Source organism: Budorcas taxicolor, chromosome 3 (genome assembly GCF_023091745.1).
Source record: "Budorcas taxicolor isolate Tak-1 chromosome 3, Takin1.1, whole genome shotgun sequence".
Classification (NCBI taxonomy): Eukaryota; Metazoa; Chordata; class Mammalia; order Artiodactyla; family Bovidae; genus Budorcas; species Budorcas taxicolor.
Genome location: NC_068912.1, coordinates 52,997,493 through 53,011,742, shown reverse-complemented (window position 1 = coordinate 53,011,742; position 14,250 = coordinate 52,997,493).

Genomic DNA, 14,250 nt, shown 5'->3' with positions numbered 1-14,250 from the left:
CTACACTGAGACTTCCTTGAGGGAAGTGATACTCTATCTTTTTCTAAATCTTCGGGTGCCTTACAGTAAATATTCTTCAAATGGTAGAAATAAATAAATGGATAACCAACTGACAGCAGCTGATCAATCTTCTATTTCAATACCGAATCTCCTATTAATCACTCATCCATCACAATGGTCTCAACAGGAGCTTTAAAAAAAAAAAAACTGTAAAATAATTTTGAATTTGCTGCACACCTAGGTGGCACTGAAATCCTCAAGTGTCTACCTGACAGAGCGATATCAAGAAGCAACAGGGAGCAGCCAGAAAGGCAGATAGCAGATGCCAAAATTAGGAGGCAGTTTACACTCTTCCAGATGAAGAACTGTAAAAAGAGTGATGGATCGCAGCACAAAGAGAAACCTTTAACTAGGTTCTGCTCTGCATGGCATCAAGTAAGTGCCATCAACTGCATTCAGTGGAGTTAAAAAAAAAAAAAGAGTGTCTGTATGCTGAGATGTCAGCTTGTAAAAGTGTCAGTCTCTAAAATAAATCAAGTAGCAAACAAAAAACATATAAATAACTATACTTGATGCCAGCAACACTAAGCAAGAAAAAAAAAAAAAAGCCATTTTAAAGAATTTTCCTTGTTAACCACACAATGAGCTGGGCTTAGCTGGGGGTTTTCTGGATTAGCAAATGAAGTTTCCTGGTTTTAGATAAACTGCATGATGATTTCAGGGTCTGCTGGAAAAGACACAGATGGAAAGGCCAAAATCTGAGCTTTTGCCTTAACTGTGAACTTTTACCTAACCTTTGGTTTCCTCCTCATAAAATGGAGACTGAGAAGTTAGTTCTTGTTTTTTGTCCTTTCTGCACCTCACCTGCTCAGTTTAAAAACCTTATAATGACACTACATCATAAGCTCAAATTCTGGGAGTAGAACCAATCTGTTCAGTTCAGGTCAGTTCAGTCGCTCAGTCATGTCCGACTCCGCGACCCCATGGACTGCATGCAGCACGCCAGGCCTTCCTGTCCGTCACCGACTCCTGGAGTTCACTCAAACTCATGTCCATTGAGTCAGTGATGCCATCCAGCCATCTCATCCTCTGTCATCCCTTTCTCCTCCCACCTTCAATCTTTCCCAGCATCAGGGTCTTTTCAAATGAGTCAGCTCTTCACATCAGGTGGGCAAAATATTGGAGTTTCAGATTCAGCATTAGTCCTTCTAATGAATATTCAGAACTGATCTCCTTTAGGATGGACTGGTTGGATCTCCTTGCAGTCCAAGGGACTCTCAAGAGTCTTCTCCAACACCACAGTTCAAAAGCATCAATTCTTCGGCACTCAGCTTTCTTTATAGTCCAACTCCCACATCCATACATGACTACTGGGAAAACCATAGCCTTGACTAGATAGACCTTTGTTGGCAAGGTAATGTCTCTGCTTTATAATATGCTATCTAGGTTGGTCATAACTTTCCTTCCAAGGAGTAAGCATCTTTTAATTTCATGGCTGCAATCACCATCTGCAGTGATTTTGGAGCCCAAAAAACTAAGTCTGACACTGTTTCCACTGTTTCCCCATCTATTTCCCATGAAGTGATGGGACCAGATGCCATGATCTTTGTTTTCTGAATTTTGAGCTTTAAGCCAACTTTTTCACTCTCCTCTTTCACTATCATCAAGAGGCTCTTTAGTTCTTCTTCACTTTCTGCCATAAGGGTGGTGTCATCTGAATATCTGAAGTTATTCATATTTCTCCCGGCAATCTTGATTCCAGCTTGTGTTTCTTCCAGCCCAGCGTTTCTCATGATGTACTCTGCATATAAGTTAAATAAGCAGGGTGACAATATACAGCCTTTGACATACTCTTTCTCCTATTTGGATCCAGTTGCTTCCTGACCTGCATACAGATTTCTCAAGAGGCAGGTCATGTGGTCTGGTATTCCCATCTCCTTAAGAATTTTCCAGAGTTTGTTGTGATCCACACAGTCAAAGGCTTTGGCATAGTTAATAAAGCAGAAATAGATGTTTTTCTAGAACTCTCTAGATTTTTTGATAGTCCAACGGATGTTAGCAATTTGATCTCTGGTTCCTCTGCCTTTTCTAAAACCAGCTTAAACATCAGGAAGTTTACAGTTCACATACTGTTGAAGCCTGGCTTGGAGAATTTTGAGCAATACTTTACTAGCGTGTGAGATGAGTGCAATTGTGCAGTAGTTTGAGCATTCTTTGGCATTTCCTTTCCTTGGGATAGGAATGAAAACTTACCTTTTCCAGTCCTGTGGCCACTGCTGAGTTTTCCAAATTTGCTGGCATATTGAACGCAGCACTTTCACCGCATCATCTTTCAGGATTTGAAACAGCTCAACTGGAATTCCATCACCTCCTCTAGCTTTGTTCATAGTGATGCTTCCTAAGGCCCACTTGACTTCCCATTCCAGGATGTCTGGCTCTAGGTGAGTGATCATACCATCATGATTATCTGGGTCATGAAGATGTTTTTTTGTATAGTTCTTCTGAGTATTCCTGCCAACCTGTTACCCAGGGAATAAAGTACATGATTTCAGGAAGGCCAGAAGGGGTTCACCATGCCACCAATATACCCAACCATCTACTCAGCAGTGCTAAAAAGTCTTCTAACATGAGTCAAAGGGCTTCACAGGGGGCACTAGTGGTAAAGAACCCACCTGCCAATGCAGGAGACATGAGAGACAGGAGTTCCATCCCTGAGTCAGGAAGATCCCCTGGAGGAGGGCATGGCAACCCACTCCAGTATTCTTGCCTGGAGAATCCCAGACAGAGGAGCCTGGTGGGCTACAGTCCATAGGGTCGCACAGAGTTAGACACTACTGATGAGATTTAGCACATAGCATGACACTGAATGAAAACCTTACATTCTACAGTATAAATGCAAATATCCCTAAAAGGGACACTGCAAAGACTGAGGGTGCAGCGCGATGGGGCAGAGAAGACCAGTGGCTTTAGGGTCAAGAGATCTGGGTTCAAATCTCAGTTTACTTAGCCCTTTACTAACTGTGTGACTTTTAGTCCCAATTTTCTCATCTGTAACAATGGGGGCGGGGGTCAGAAGTGGAATATCTATAGGTCGACTGCTGCTGCTGCTGCTGCTGCTACTGCTGCGTCGCGTCAGTCGTGTCCAACTCTGTGCAACCCCATAGATGGCAGCCCGCCAGGCTCCCCACTGTCCCTGGGATTCTCCAGGCAAGAACATTGGAGTGGGTTGCCATTTACAAGAAATAAATGACAGAAACTGATTATCTATTGCACAGACAAGAAAATGCCTCTTCCAGGTATAGGCAGTGACAGAGCCTTGGCAATCAAAACAGAAATCCTGCTTGTCTACAGGTAAGTGAAAGGAGAAATAATCTTGTTACTGAAGGATGAAAAGAGCTTGTTTACTTCCTTATCTCTGCTCCCAACACCTGGAATCTTGCTTCCAAAGGCTGGAGCTATTTAGGGTCTCCAGAGTCAATGGGAAGACTTAATTAACTTTTATTTATGAGTGAGTCACTTTAGATTGGGCCTCAATTTTGCCCACGTATTTATCCAGTTGATGAGCTCTGAGGTACTTCCAAACACCATGTATGTGAAAGATGAGGATAGGGTCTCAAAAACTGACAATGAGTCATAGTTGCTACAAATTCTCTAACATTTGCTACATTACATAAGACCCACTGAAATATCTACTTTGTGATGTTAATTCACAAGAATATTGCTCACTCGGGTGACTTAAATCCTGAATTTTCACCTGCATTTGAAAGAAGTATTTAGGATTAAATTAGTTATATGGCTATTTCTGAAAGATATAACTGCATTTATACCCTCCTTGTTTAAAACATATACTTTTACAAATCATCACCTCTAGTGATCTGGTCTTTTTCTATCAATGGCTTCTATTATAGAGCATTGCCTGCACTATCCCTTGATTATGACCTCATTTTCTTCCTTGAGCATTCCCCCAAACTAGTAGTCCCAACTATCATTAGGAAAGCTTCTAGGTCGGAATAGTTGAATTGGTTACAAGGTCACCTGCTGCATCTAAAGTAGTTACTTAATAGAGAATAATGTGATGGGCCCAGGCCAACAGACTCTTCAATAACATTACTAATATTCTAATACATTATTGTCTTCTTTCCTACACACGAAATTTAGTATACAAATGTCTTCAACTAGTATTGCCTCTATCTTGTGATAACTGAGCAATTCTCTATAGGCAACAAGAGTCCAATGTATTATGCATGTTCTATTGCTCTAATAAATAAAAGGATTAGCTTGTTTACAGCTGCCAGTGTGGTCTGTTAATTTGGCATTTCATCTCGCTATATCTGACTGCAGAGACTAAAGTGAAGCTTGCTTTCATTTTTCCTTTTTCCAGAAACATAAAGTAAATAGGCTAATTTCTCAACTATCTAACTTTGGTACTTGAAATAAAAAAATATGAATGTAGCTCATTTTTCCTCAGTCCATTCAGTATCATTACTGGGTTTTTCCATGGCTGAATATCTTGAACAATATCACGATTATTTAGTATTATAACCCTCACAGCTTGCAGACTAATCTTTTACTTAGAAAAAAAAGTCAAGATAAAATTAAGAGTCCCTATATACAGTAATTACAGAAACTAAGTCTTGATCATAATATTCACAACTTAACAGCTCCTTAGAAGGAGAGAGCTTTTTCTGGGCATTCTAGAAGCAGAAACTGCTTAAGATATTTTTAAAATATGCTTCATAAAACTTCATAGCATTATGAATCTCATTCTTAATATCTCCCAAAATTTTCCTGTTGCAGTCTAATTCAAATATCTGTTTCAATTAGATAGTCTAATTTTTCTTACATAGTCCAATTTTTCAAACATGTTATTCTTCCTTTAATTTATTTTCATCTGTTGTCTTCTTTTTCCACTCCTTCAAAAAGCTTTTGAGGACTTTCTTATGATACTACATTTGCAATCACTTTCTTTTCTTCATATAACTCCTTCTCAACACTTCTCCCATAAGAACTTTACAGAACTACTAGTGTCTACCCAAAATATGACAGAAGAACAAGCCGCCACTCGCAACAGAAATCAGCAACTTTTCAAGTCCTTTTCAACTAAGATCTACGATTTTTTTTATTCCATTTATGCACCTAGAATTTAAACGTGGACCATAGCCAGCAGGAACAGAACAGGAGAGATGAAACAAATTTGTTAAAATTAAAGTCACCAATAGAAAGCTAAGGATAACACTCAATGAGACACTTATGACACAGAGAATTATTATCACATTGCCTTCATGTCTCATGTACCTATAGTATTTTCTGAAAGGCAGGGCCACCAAAAAAGCCAGCATTTATAAGCCTTTGAACTGCTTTGCATTTGGCATGAATCTTGCAAACTTCAGTTTCCTGAAATATTTAAAGGAAAAAAGTAGAAAATAAATCTTACATCTTTTCTACAAGCTCTCTAATACTTTGAGCATTGCAAACTGGGTCAAGGAAGACACAAAAGAAGGATAAGAAGTGTCCACATCTGACACAAGCCTACAGAGCTAATATTTGCTGAATGTTCATTGTGTGATAGACATAAGGTCAGGGCTTCGCAAACATCATCTCATTTATCCTCAAAACAATTCTGTGAGATGGCTGCTGTTTCATCCTTACTTTACAAATGAGGAGACTGAGACGTGGAGAAGTGAGGCAATTTGTTCCATGTCAAACAGCAGTAGAAGCGGAGCCTGGCTCTAAACCCAGGCCTCCCCATACCAGAACCCAAGATCATAAGCGCTCCTCAAAACTGAATGCCTCTAAGGTTTGACGCTAACATCCAAAGTACTTAGAATGACTCCATCCTAGTTGTTAGGCAATGTGCATCACATTAACATGCCCCTCTCCAAGCCGGGCTTCAGCAGTATGTCAACTGTGAACTTCCAGATGTTCAAGCTGGTTTTAGAAAAGGCAGAGGAACCAGAGATCAAATTGCCAATATCCACCAACATCCACTGGATCATCAAAAAAGCAAGAGAGTTCCAGAAAAATGCCTATTTCTGCTTTATTGAATATGCCAAAGCCTTTGACTGTGTGGATCACAACAAATATTGGAAAATTCTGAAAGAGATGGGAATACCATACCACCTGACCTGCCTCATGAGGAACCTATATGTAGGTCAGGAAGCAACAGTTAGAACTGGACATGGAACAACAGACTGATTCCAAATAGGAAAAGGAGTTCATCAAGGCTGTATATTGTCACCCTGCTTATTTAACTTATATGCAGAGTACATCATGAGAAATTCTGGGCTGGATGAAGCACAAGCTGGAATCAAGACTGTTGGGAGAAGTATGAATAACCTCAGATATGCAGATGACACCACCCTTATGGCAGAAAGTGAAGAGGAGCTAAAAAGCCTCTTGGTGAAAGTGAAAGAGGAGAGTGAAAAAGTTGGCTTAAAACTCAACATTCAGAAAATGAAGATCATGGCATCTGGTCCCATCACTTCATGGGAAATAGATGGGGAAACAGTGGAAACAGTGGCTGACTTTATTTTTTGGGCTCCAAAATCACTGCAGATGGTGACTGCAGCCATGAAATTAAAAGACACTTACTCCTTGGAAGGAAAGTTATGACCAACCTAGACAGCATATTCAAAAGCAGAGACATTACTTTGCCAACAAAGGTCCATCCAGTCAAAGCTATGGTTTTTCCAGTGGTCATGTATGGATGTGAGAGCTGGACTATAAAGAAAGCTGAGTGCCGAAGAATTGATGTTTTTGAACTGTGGTGTTGGAGAAGACTCTTGAGAGTCCCTTGGACTGCAAGGAGATCCAACCAATCCATCTTAAAGGAGATCAGTCCTGGGTGTTCATTGGAAGGACTCATGTTGAAGATGAAACTCCAATACTTTGGCCACCTGATGTGAAGAGCTGACTCATTTGAAAAGACCCTGATGCTGGGAAAGATTAAAGATTGAGGGCAGGAGAAAAAGGGGAGACAGAGGATGAGATGGTTGGATGGCATCATCAACTCAATGGACATGAGTTTGGGTAAACTCTGGGAGTTAGTGAGGGACAGGGAGGCCTGGTGTGCTGCAGTTCATGGGGTTGCAAAGAGTCGAACACAACTGAGCAACTGAACTGAACTGAACCTTCAACTTAGACTAGAATCCAGTGGATGGTCTTTAAATTAGAGCATAAGATGATAACTTCCTCCCAGAATTGCCAGAGTAAATCCTGCATTAGCCCAGCCACCAGGAATATGACGCCATCAAACAAATCCAAAATCAACCATGAGCCTCATGTTTTGCCAGCCATGTGGGCATGTACATATGGCAGCCTTGCTCCCTAGCAGGAGAAACATAGGGAGAAACAACTTGAATGATGAAAAACAGCAGGGATTTAAATACTTCCACTCAGACAGCAGGTGGCTTGTTACCTGAAATGCCCAAGATCCATCACTTGGCAATGAGAGTGCGAAGACCAGACGCTGATTTTAGGAACACAGCAGGAAAGTACCACTGTGTACAAATTCCTGGTGGAGAGAGATGCTTTCTGTTTCATATTTGGGGTATCTGTAATGTCCCATATCCTCCTCCATCTTATACCTCCTTCGTAACAACAAGCTCAGAACTCTTCTCAAGAAATCTAAACAGGTACAGACCCCTCTCTCCTACCACTTAGGAGAGCTGCAACACAGCAGGGCCTAAGGGGTTCTCAGCAAGCAACAGAGCACTACTGACCTACTGGCATTATGTAGGGCGATAGGAAGCTCCCAACTCAGTTCATCGGCTCTCAGACAGACTGTAGGAGGGCAGTGCTGTGTGTGACAATCTGCCTGTTAACCAGGAAAGTCGATTAGCAAGGAACTCTACCTGATGACTTGGGACTAAGTAATACCATTACTCAGTTCTTTACTTTCTCTATCTATCTATCTCTCTCTCTCTCCTAACACCCTCTCTTCTGTCCTCCTGCAAGCAGTGACTTAATCAATAAACTTCTACTTTTGCAAGGAACTTTGACAGGAATATTGGGCTGGAAGAAGCACAAGCTGGAATAAAGACTGCTGGGAGAAATATCAATAACCTCAGATATGCAGAGGACACCACCCTTATGGCAGAAAGTGAAGAGGAGCTAAAAAGCCTCTTGGTGAAAGTGAAAGAGGAGAGTGAAAAAGTTGGCTTAAAACTCAACATTCAGAAAATGAAGATCATGGCATCTGGTCCCATCACTTCATGGGAAATAGATGGGGAAACAGTGGAAACAGTGGCTGACTTTATTTTTTGGGCTCCAAAATCACTGCAGATGGTGACTGCAGCCATGAAATTAAAAGATGCTTACTCCTTGGAAGGAAAGTTATGACCAACCTAGATAGCATATTCAAAAGCAGAGACATTACTTTGCTGACTAAGGTCCGTCTAGTCAAGGCTATGGTTTTTCCTGCGGTCATGTATGAATGTGAGAGTTGGACTCTGAAGAAGGCTGAGTGCCAAAGAATTGATACTTTTGAACTGTGATGTTGGAGAAGACTCTTGAGAGTCCCTTGGACCACAAGGAGATCCAACCAGTCCATTCTGAAGGAGATCAGCCCTGGGATTTCTTTGGAAGGAGTGATGCTAAAGCTGAAACTCCAGTACTTTGGCCACCTCATGCGAAGAGTTGACTCATTGGAAAAGACTCTGATGCTGGGAGGGATTGGGGGCAGGAGGAGAAGGGGACGACAGAGGATGAGATGGCTGGATGGCATCACTGACTTGATGGACGTGAGTCTGAGTGAACTCCGGAAGTTGGTGATGGACAGGGAGGCCTGGCGTGCTGCGATTCATGGGGTGGCAAAGAGTTGGACACGACTGAGCGACTGAACTGAACTGAACTTGACAGGATTATCAGAAACCACTGGAACCACAGACAATACTATCAGTCCAGGCCCTGCTTTTATTTTATTTTATTTTTTTTTTTGGTAATAGAAAGCTATATTGCTGGAATGTTTTCTTAGTTTTTTTTTTTTTTTTTTTTTAATTTTTTTAATTTTAAAATCTTTAATTCTTACATGTGTTCCCAAACATGAACCCCCCTCCCACCTCCCTCCCCATAACATCTCTCTGGCTTTGCATATCACTACCCTGATGCTGGGAAAGATTGAGGGCAGGAGGAGAACCACAGAGGATGAGATGATTGGATGACATCGCCGACTCAATGGACATGAATTTGAGCAAACTCTGGGAGATGGTGAAGGACAGGGGAGCCTGGTGTGCCACAGTTCATGGGTTTGCAAAGAGTTGGACACAACTTAGCAACTGAACAACTTTGCAGATTATTCAGTTGAATAAAGGCTGGTCAAGGACAACGAGTTTAGGTGTCCTGACCTCCACCAGGGTTGCCAAAAGTCCTTAAAGAGCAATACATCAGCAGAGCAAGAAAAAGGTGGCTTCTGCCAACCATATACATTATCTCTCATTACAGACATAAGTGCAAACCTGCTTTGTAACAGATGTTGAGGAATGCTGTTGGTTGTTCCTGGTGGGAAGTGGGAGTGTTGTTTATTTTTGTAAAAGAAGTTTATGTCTGATTGCTGTAAACAGAACTTAACTCAAATGACACACTGGAGAGGTGACAAGTAAGTTAATGTAAGGCGGCTGCTGCTGCTGGCTAAGTCACTTCAGTCATGTCCAACTCTGTGCGACCCCATAAACAGCAGCCCACCAGGCTCCCCCATCCCTGGGATTTGTAAGGCTACACTGGAGTAATAACAAAGATAGTGACCTTAATGGAACCCAAGAACTGGAACAGTCTTCCCTGGAGCTAATTGCAGTTCCTTAGGGCTCTAGTGAACAACTCTTCTCTTGTGGGTCTTCGTGAGCCACCTCTGGCTGATACAGGCCGGTGGCTCCCTCTCCTCTCTATTAGTCAGCTTCCTTGGCTTTCCTCAGCCTGCACACGGCCCATCATGGCCTTTCTCCACCTCAAGACATCTCTTGATGCATCTTGTTCTGTCCTATCTCCTCACTGGCAACTTGTTCAGTTTCTCAAAAGAACCCAATTGGTTTAGTACATTTTTTCAGATCTAGTCTCTACTCTCTTCTATCATCTTCTCCCAATGCTGGCTGAAATAAATCTGTCTCCAGATTTACTAAATAATTATTGGCTGGTATTATTTGCTTGGGAGGTGAGGGGCTGGGAAAAGTGAGGGAGTCCTATGGGCATTTTGTTACCATTGTAAATACATTCTTCTCTGGACTTTATAGTCCTATTTGGTTTTTTTCTTAGGTTGGTGAATTACCTGAACAATAAATTCAGAACTACTTTTGACCACATCTACAACTTGAGATGGAAAACTTCAATGAGACTATCTGCAAAGTGGGAGAATGTTCCTTAGTTGCTTCTTTCTCTTTCATAAAATGTCCGGGATACACAATCGATTAGAATCAGACCCTGGAAAAATCTCAGCTGAGAGTCTCTGTAGGTAGGAGGCATTGCTGTCTCCCCATATCACTTGCAAGATGATTTTCTGGGGCCACAGACACTGTTCACTACCTTGAAGTGCACAGGCGAGGCTCACAACCAGCTGCACGCGTACTGAAGATCCACGTCCTGTGGCTTCCCAGAATGGGCTCCCAAGGTAAGCAATTAGCATGGAAAATGAGATGAGCCCCAAATCTAGCTCCTCATTTTGCTAATTATTCCTCCTTTTTGCCTGTGTAATTTTGATATGGGCAATCATTTGGAAAAACTACACACAAGGGATTTTAAAATGTCTGAGTTCAAGTAAAATAGACATACATAATTAGAATATTAGGTAGTTATTTTCCATAAACTGTACTTGAATCTCAGTGACAAGCCCATGAAGGTAAGGCTTAAATATAACCAGTGCTTTGAATATTGGTACCCTGGGCTAGGGAGAGTGCATGCCGATAAATTATGAATGCTAAATGATCATAATGATGATAATGCCTCTTGTTGATTTAGTGCTATACCCTGTTCAAAGTTCCTTCATCACCATTAACATACAGCTTCTCTAAAAAGAAAGGGATGTGAATGGTGGGACTCTAGGGTAAGTTTGTATATTTTGATTAACTCCTCTACCTTATTCCTAAACATTGCAATTTTTGTACAGTCATGTGTTCCATAAAGGAAAATGTTTATTAATGAAGAATACTAATTTGAAAACATACACTGCTACCCAGGCTAACTGTTGTCCACACAGAAAGTATTTCAAGCCCCAAACACTTCTGCTTCCATAGCTAAAGTTTTAGGATTCTATAAATTACCTGGATAGCTACCTTAACCAACCCCCATTCCATCTTCAGACCTGCTTTGTTTAAGTAGCCAATCAACAAGTGAGAGCAAGGTGAAGACTGATAAAGAGTATTTTAAATCATATAGGAAAAGTATATTAAAATACTGAAATATAAACCATTATCTTCTAGGACCAGAGATTTATGGAAAGTTTGGAGTTAAGGGGAAAAAAGATAATAAATCAGCAAATATTTATTGCCTGCTTGCTGTGTTTATACAAATGAGATGAGATATACGAAAGGTACCATAGATATGAAAAGTTAATTTATGACTTCCAACTACGGGTATTCCTTATCACACTTAAACACCCCAATCAGTAAGCAATATATTTCTTTGCAAGTGTGCACAACACATAAACACACATAGACACTCAGTATGAGCATCCAAAATGATTTTTTTAAAACTTTCAACCCATGAATTCACCTCCTTGAGGTGAAAAGTTTAAAAATGTAGACAAAAATAATTCAACAATAGGGACATAGCTTTTCCTACATTAACCAAAAATCATGTAAATGATTTTATCAGTCCATTTGCATCCCCAAAGCCTCACATAGTCTCTAGTAAAGTGTCAATTAATTATACATTAAGAAAAAAATGAAGGAAGGTGGGGAAAGAGGAACGGTGGATAGAGAAAGATGAGAAAGTCAAGGAAGAAGAGAAGAAATAAGAAAGAGATGGCCTGGGAGTCACTGGACACAGTGCTGTTTCTCTTTTCCATGCATCACGTGTGTTCAAATGTTTCTTCACTTTATTTGCTGTATCTCCTGTTGTTGTTCAGGCGCTAAGTCATGTCTGACTCTTTGTGACCCCATGGACTGCAGCACGCCGGGCTTTTCTGTCCTTCACTATCTCCAGAGTTTGCACTCATGTTCATTGAGTCGGTGATGTCATCCAATCATCTCATCCTCTGTCAACCCCTTTTTCTCCCACCTTCAATCTTTCCCAGCATCCGGGTCTTTTCCAATGAGTCAGCTTTTCACATCAGGTGATCAAAGTACGGGAGCTTCAGCTTCAGCATTAGTCCTTCCAACGAATATTCAGAGTTGATTTCCTTTAGGACTGAGTGGTTTAATCTCCATGCTGTCCAAGAGAACGTCCAGAGTCTTCTCCAGCACCACAGTGTGAAAGCAACAATTCTTTGGTGCTCAGGCTTCTTCATGGTCTAACTCTCATGTCCATACAGGACTACTGGAAAAGCCATAGCTATCTCTTCTGGAGGTTTTCATTCTTAAGAATTAACTAAACAGTCCCAAATTCATGATCTGACATCTAAGCTCGCTCCTCCAAGATCATGGCCAAGGCTGCAAATGTCTTATATGAAAGTGCTGCAGTTATTCTGTATTTACTCAAGGATTCCTACCAGGCCCCACCTCCCTATCTGGACCCTCACAGGCTGGTGAATGGGCACAAGTTCTGTCCAGTTACCTCCCCCTTGGGTCTGCCCCTTCTGCTGCTCCCTCATAATGACACTTCTAGACTTCCTGTCTGACTTTTATTTGGGCTTCTTCTCTGCCTCAAGTCTCCCTCAACTTCATGGTCTGGAGCCTTCAGGCCAGTTGTACTCCAGGCTCCAGAAAGCAGGCCTTGTCTTGCGCCCAGGCTTGTTTGTCTGCGAGTAGAGTTCCAAGTCCTGTGTTAGTGAGGCCCGAGGTTAGCACTGCTATAACCACTAAAAGGTGATCCATGATTTGCATTACTTAACTTATGACACCTCCCTGCCTCAGTTTCATCATCAGAAAAACAGAAAAAAAACAGCATCATGTTTACAGGGATGTGCATTGGAGAAGGAAATGGCAAGCCACTCCAGTGTTCTTGCCTGGAGAATCCCGGGGACAGGGGAGTCTGGTGGGCTGCCGTCTATGGGGTCACACAGAGTTGGACACGACTGAAGCGACTTAGCAGCAGCAGCAGCAGCTATTAAAAAAGAAAAATTTTTTGAGAAGTGCTTTATAAACAGTAAGCAACTACACAAATGTTAGTGTTTTTTTTAGAGAGTTCTTTAAAATTATACAAGACATAGGGAAAAAACAAAAATATCCAAATAAAAATCTAGTCTTGAGCTGAATTACATCCCGTATAAAAATTGGAACTCCTTCTTTTGCCGATGCCATGACATAATATAGTATTATACCTGTAGTGTCTGTGATAAGATTGACTATTTCTTGGTTGGTTGTTTATCTCATGCCCAACAGAACAAAGAAAAATGAGTTTTATGTTTGCTACTGTAGTTTGACAAGAGGCCAGAGGGAAGTTTTGAAAGACAAGGACAAATGTCATGAAAGGGAGACAATGCCGTAAATAACATGGAAACGACTCCCAGACAGTGTCTGAGACACGGACGGAACTCTCTTCATAACTCAGTGGCCCTGGCACCAAGAACAGCCCTGGCCACAGGGGTGGTGCATGACGGCAGTGGGGGGTTCGAGGGGGAGCTTTGTTGTGGTTCAACGAGGCCTGCTATTCATCATGGTGAAATCTATGGTGTGGTCAGTGAGGCCTCCCGGCTTCCTGCATATTCTCAAAAAAATACCCCACTAAGTGGGTGGAGGATTATTCTTTTTTTTATGTTATAACATCACACAGTAGTTAAAGCCACTCGTCAAGAAGCCTCAACAGCACATCAGACCTAATTTTAGGAAGAGAAGAAACTCAAGAGTCCATTATTTCAGAGAGAAAACCCACATCTGAGAGCACTCAACACCATCAGTACAGTTATTTCTGAGGTTAAACCAAATAAAACCTTCAAAAGTGTGAGTAACTGCCCTGAAATTTCTTTTCCTGTCAGGAGCACTAATACTAAATCAGATTTAGGATTGCAGATGCAAGTGATCACTGCGGAAACTTTTCTCTCCTTCTCTATCTTTTTCCAAGAGATTCCTCATCATAGATGTTTGTATAAGTAGCATTGTGTCATTTCCATTACCAGGTAACCAAATTAGTTAAACTACCAAAACACACCGTCTTTAAAAGCAAGCA